Below are 6,465 nucleotides of genomic sequence, written 5' to 3' on the forward strand. Positions count from 1 at the left end.
CTCTCCTCTTGACAAAAATTCTTTTTTTTTTTTTTTTTTTTTTTTTTTTTTTTTATTTTTTTTTTTTTTTTTTTTAAATGTCTTGTTATTTTTTTCTTGATAGCAGGACATGCTGTACTGGGTAAAATGAGCTGCTGCAAGCAGGCCTTTAGTAATGTGGTGACAAAATGTGGAGGGAGAAAATCATTCTGTAGTCTCACAAGTAGGTCTCAGTCTATTAGTGAGCTTGTGTCTCTGGACTGTGAGTTTTAAACATGCTTTTTAGGTTTTTTCCCACTTTCGGTGGTACTGGATGGCTAAAGTGGGCTGGAGTTGTTATTTCCCTTCCCGTAGATCCATTGGGCTCTTGATAAAACCCCCGCAGGTTAGATTGAGATTAAATGGTTTCTCCTGAGTGCAGACCTTGTTAAGAAGAACAGAATGGGCCTGGCGCAGTGGCTCACGCCTGTAATCCCAGCACTTTGGGAGGCCAGGCAGGTGGATCACCTGAGATCAGGAGTTCAAGACCAGCTTGGCCAACCCCAAGTAAGGTGAAACCCCGTCTCTACTAAAAATACAAAAATTAGCCGGGCGTGGTGGCAGGTGCCTGTGATCCCAGCTGCTCAGGAGGCTGAGGCAGAAAGAACTGCTTAAAACCCAGGAGGTGGAGGTTGCAGTGAGCTGAGATCGTGCCGCTGCACACCAGCCTGGGTGACAGAGCGAGACTCTGTCTCAAAAAAAAAATAAAGAAGAAGAAGAACAGAATGCTCTGGCCTGTTGCAAACTGCTTCTTGCCCCACCCGCTACCAGAGGGGATTTTTCTCCCTCATTGTGAGAACCTGGTTGAGCCCCTGACATAAAGTTCACAAATTTATAGCCGGAGATTTTTCCTTGAGATTTGTCCACAGAAAGCCTCGAGCAGTTTCTTAATTACAGCTCAGGTGTCCCTGCTCCAGCACTGATTCACATGGAGGATTTTGCTCTTTGGGTTTCTGGTCTGGTAAGTTGTGGTACTCTGTATTTGCCTTTCTGTCTCTCCAGTTTTGGGGGCAGTGGTTTGCCCTGTGACCTCACACGAAGTATGGAAAATCTTAAGCCATGAGTGTGGATTTTCCTGTTTTTAGTTCCAGCGTGGTTTTGTCGTTGTTTTTCTTTCACTATTTAGTTCCTGTGAACCATCAGGTCTTCTTAAGCTGTAATTTTGAAATTATAATAGGTTAACAAGGAGTTACAAAGAAAGTAGAGAACTCCCCTGTACCCTTAACCCAGTTTCCTACAAAGATTACTTCTTCTTTTTTTTTTTTTGAGACGGAATCTCGCTCTGTCACCCAGGAGGGAGTCCAGTGGCATGATCTTGGCTCACTGCAACCTCCGCCTTTTGGGTTCAAGCGATTCTCCTGCCTCAGGCTCCAGAGTAGCTGGGATTATGGTCACCCACCACCATGCGCAGCTAATTTTTGTATTTTTAGTAGAGACAAGGTTTCACCATGTTGGCCTAGCTAGTCTTGAATTCCTGACCTCAGATGATCCACCTATCTCAGCCTCCCAAAGTGCTAGGATTACAGGGGTGAGTCACCCAATGTGCTGGCCCAATGGTTACTTCTTATATAACACAATATCAAACACAGGAATTTGACATTAGTATGACATGTGTGTATGGTTCTAGATAATTTTTATCATGTGTAGATTTGTGTAGCTAACACTGGAAACCAGACACAAAACAATTCCAGCACCACAAAGATCTCACTGTGAATGCCAGCCCTTAATTAGTCATACCCACTTACCTCTCCTCTTGACAAAAATTCTTTTTTTTTTTTTTTGAGATAGAGTCTCGCTCTGTCGCCCAGGCTGGAGTGCAATCTTGGCTCACTGCAACCTCTGCTTCTGCGTTCAAGTGATTCTCCTGCCTCTGCCTCTGCCTCCCAAGTAGCTGGGATTACAGGTGTCAGCTGCCAGGCCTGGCTATTTTTTCTATTCTCAGTAGAAATGAAGTTTCACCATGTTGGCTAGGCTGGTCTCAAACTCCTGACTGCAAGTGATCCTCTTGCCTTGGCCTCCCACAGTGCTTGGATTACAGGCATGAGCCACTGTGTCCAGCCTTGACAAAAATTCTACAATTCTTTTTCATTTTGAGAATGTTATAGATATAAAATCATATAACAGATGACCTTTAAAGATTGGCCTTTTCCACAACCTAGTTTCCTCAAGATCCATCCAACTCGTGATATCAACAGCTCCTGAGTTGTTATTGTTGAGTATTCCATGGTATGGATGGACAACTGTTTATTTAACCATTCACATATTGAAAGACATTTTGATGCTTTCCAGTGTTTTGCTATTACAAATAAAGCTGCTATGAACCATTTTATACAAATTTTTGTGTGGACATAAGTTTTCACATCATTTTTGGTCTATATATTTTGAAACTATGTTATTGAATGCATATACATTTAGAATGTTTATATTTCTCTTTTATAAAATGTCTCTTCCATTACTATAAAATGCATCTCTTATTGTTATGAAATATCTCTGTGGTAATGCTTCTTGTCTTAAATTCTACATTTTAAAAAATATTGGCCGGATGTGGTGGCTCACACTATAATCCCAGCACTTTGGGAGGTTGAGGCGAGAGGACCACAGGTCAGGAATTTGAAACCAAGCTGGCCAATATGGTGAAACCCTGTCTCTACTAAAAATACAAAAATTAGCTGGGCATGGTGGTGCACACCTGGAATCCCAGCTACTTGGGAGGCTGAGGCAGGAGAATTGCTTGAACCCGGGAGATGGAAGTTACAGTGAGCTGAGATCACGCAACTGCACTCCAGCCTGAGTGAGAGTGTGAGACTCCATCTCAAAAAAATAAATAAATACATACATAAATAAAGTTAATAGAGCCATGCCAGGTAAAAAAAAAAGAAAGAAAGAAAAAAACTAAACATAGAGTTAGCTTTTGTTTTGTATATTTTTAACATTTCTCTTCTAGATCCCTTACTTTATGTCCTTATGCATACTTTCCCCCATGGCATTTTTAAAATTGTGGTAAAACACACATAATATAAAATTTGCCATTTTTATCATTTTAAGAGTACATTTTGGTAAAATTAAATACGTTCAGTGTGGTGGAACCATCACCATCATCCATCTCCAGAACTTTTTTAGCATCCCAAACTGAAACTTTATAACCATTAAACAAAAACTCCCATCTGCTCCCCTTCAGCCCTTGGTACCCATTGTCTGTCTCTATAAATTTTGCTTGTGTTTTTATGTATCTAATAGAAGTGGATTATACAATATTTGTCCTGTTTGGCTTTTTTCACTTAGCTTAATGTCCTCAAAGTTCATTCACGTCATGGTATTTATGAGAATTGCATTTTTTCTAAGGCTAACATATATCCCATTGCATGTATATATCACACATTATTTATCTGTCAGTGGACATTGGGTTAAATATATCTTTTTTGGGGGGGAGGGGATGACAAGGTCTCACACTGTCACCAGGCTGGAGTGCAGTGGCAGCTAATTTTAAATTTTTTTTTGTAGAAGTAGTGGTCTTGCATTTTGCCCAGTCCAGTCTTGAACTCCTTGCCTCAAGGGGTCCTTCAGCCTCAGCCTCCCGAACTGCTGGGATTACAGATGTGACCCACCATGCCCAGCCCCATCTTTTGACTATTGTGTTAATGCTGCTGGGAACAATTGGCGCGCAAGGTGCAAGTATCTGAGCTTCTGCTTTCTTTTTTTTTTTTTTTTTTTTTTTGAGATGGAGTCTCGCTCTGTCACCCAGGTTAGAATGCAGTGACTCTACCTTGGCTCACTGCAAGCTCCGCCTCCTGGGTTCAAGTCATTCTCCTGTCTCAGCCTCCCTAGTAACTGGGACTGCAGGCACCCACCACCACGCCCGACTTGTATTTTTAGTAGAGACGGGGTTTCACTGTGTTAGCCAGGATGGTCTCAATCTCCTGACCTCGTGATCTTCCTGCCTCAGCCTCCCAAAGTGCTGGGATTGCAGGCGTGAGCCAGCGCGCCCGGCTGAGCTTCTGCTTTCAATTCGTTTAGATAAACACCTAGAAGTGGAATTGCTGGACCATATAGTAATAATATGTTTAATTTTTTTAGAAACTGCCATACTGTTTTCTACAGTGGCTATACTATTTTACATTCCCACCAGCAATGCACCAGAATAATAATTTTCTATATCCTTCCTGGTATTTATTTTTGCTTTTTGTTTCCTTTTTCTTTTTTTCTAATAGCCATCCTAAGGGATCTCAGATGCTATCTGAGTACTGTGGTTCTGATTTGCATTTTCCTAATTGTTAGTGAAGTTGAGCATTTCTTGATGTGCTTGTTGCCTACCTGTGCTTCTATCATCTTCGGAGAAATGATCCAAGTCCTTTGCCCAATCTGAACTGGGTTGTGTTGTTGTTGTTACTGTTGAGTTGTAGTAGTTCTTTACATATTCTGGATATTAATCCTTTGTCAGACATATGCTGCGCAAATATTTTCTTCCATTCCATGAATTGTCTTTTCACTCTTTTGATTGTGTCCTGACTAATTCAATAAATAATTCAATAAAATCTGACTAAACAGTGCCCTGACTATAAATGTTTTTATTTTATTTTATTTTTATTTTTTAATATTTATTTATTTATTGTTTGAGACAGAGTCTCGCTCTGTCGCCCAGGCTAGAGTGTAGTGGCACAATCTTGGCTCACTTGAATTTTCACCTCTTAGGTTCGAGTGATTCTCCTGCCTCGGCCTCCCAAGTAGCTGGGACTACAGGCGCAGGACACCACACCCAGCTAATTTTTGTAATTTTAGTAGAGATGGGGTTTCACCATATTGGTCACGCTGGTCTCGAATGCCTGACCTCAGGTGATCCACCCGCTTAAGCCTCCCAAAGTGCTGGGATTACAGACATGAGCCACCATGCCCAGCCTACAAATGTAACTAATTTGATGAAGTCTAATTTATTTATTTTTGTTATTGTTCTCTGTGCTTTTGGTATGATATCCAAGAAATCATTGCCAAATGTCATGAAGATTTTCCCCAAGGTTTTCATCTAAGAATTTTAAAGTTTTAGCAACTATGTTTAGGTCTTTGATCTGTTTTAAGTTAGTATTTACATGTATTATAAGGTGAACATCCAACTTCATTCTTTTGCATGTAGATATTCAGTTTTCCTAGCACCATTTGTTGAAAAGTCTGTTCTTTCTCCATTAAATGGTCCTGGCACCCTTCTCACAATTCAGTTGCCCATACAAGCCACAGTTTATTTCTGGGCCCTCTATTCGCTTGTGTCTGTATGTCTCTCCTTATGCCAGTACCATACTGTTTTGATTACTGTAGCTTTAAAGTAAATGTTGAGATCAGGAAGTATAAAGCTCCAATTTTGTTCTTCTTTTTCTTTTTCTTTTTTTTCTTTTTGCATAAAGACAAACTTTACTGAGCCCCTAGCTCTCTTTATTGAGCACTAGCTCTCTTTCTCCTGCACAGTCTTGGTTCCTCAGAGAAGTCCAGTCTGGTGGGCAGCAGTGAGACCCACTTTGCGGCCAGCAGGGGGCATCTCTACGGATGATGGAGGGCTTGCCAATGTGCTGGGGGTTACCACCTTCAAAAGGATGCTCCACAGGGTTCATGGCCACACTCTGTACTCGTGGCCAGCAGTTCCTCCTTGCCTTATATTTGTAGTAGGCCCCGCCAGCCTTCAAGATGGGTTTGTGAATTCGGCCACCTCCAGCCACCACACCAACCACAGCTCTGTTGGCTGAGGAGATAACCTTCTTGGAGCCAGAGGGCAGCTTCACACGGGTCTTCTTGGTCTCAGGGTTGTAGGAGATAACGGTGACATAGTTCCCTGATGCCCTGGCCAGCTTGCCACGGTCTCCAGGTTTCTCCTCCAGGCAGCACACGATCGTACCCTCAGTCATGGGGCCCACAGGTAGCATATTGTCCATGTTGAGCTGAGCTGTCTTGCCGCAATACACAAACTGGCCTGTGTGAATGCCCTCGGCGGCAATGAATAGCTCCGTTCGCTTCTTAAACAGGTACGGATCTCGGAAAACCACCTTGGCGAGGGGCGCGCTGCGGCCCGGGTAGTGGATGACATACTTCAGAGTGCCCTTGATGTAGCCGTGCCGCTCAGCGAAATACACGGCGTGCAGGCACGCGGAGCTCTAAAGGTGCTTCACTTGCGCGAGGAACACAGACCCGGCGCCCTTCCTCTGCCCTCCGATCACGCGGCCCATGGCGACGGGTCCTGGTCACGAGCGTGGCGGAAAGAGCTGTTCTTCTTTTTCAAGATTAATTTGGCTATTTAGGATCCCTTGAGATTCAATATGAGCTTTAGAATAGATTTGCTTATTTCTGTAAAAATTATTGGGATTTTGATAGAGTTTATGTTGAATCATAGACAGCTCTTAGTGTTAACTAATTGAACATCAATGTCTTTCTTTTCGTTGCTGTCTTCTTTCCTTCCTTTCAGCTATGTTT

At 42.4% G+C, this 6,465-nt stretch overlaps 1 pseudogene; it reads right to left on the bottom strand.

Moving 5' to 3' along the window:
• Positions 1-5,446: 5,446 nt before the first annotated feature.
• LOC105513893 lies at positions 5,447-6,221 on the bottom strand (annotated as a pseudogene).
• Between the last annotated feature and the right edge of the window lie 244 nt (positions 6,222-6,465).

Source organism: Colobus angolensis, unplaced genomic scaffold (genome assembly GCF_000951035.1).
Source record: "Colobus angolensis palliatus isolate OR3802 unplaced genomic scaffold, Cang.pa_1.0 Scaffold237, whole genome shotgun sequence".
NCBI lineage: Eukaryota > Metazoa > Chordata > Mammalia > Primates > Cercopithecidae > Colobus > Colobus angolensis.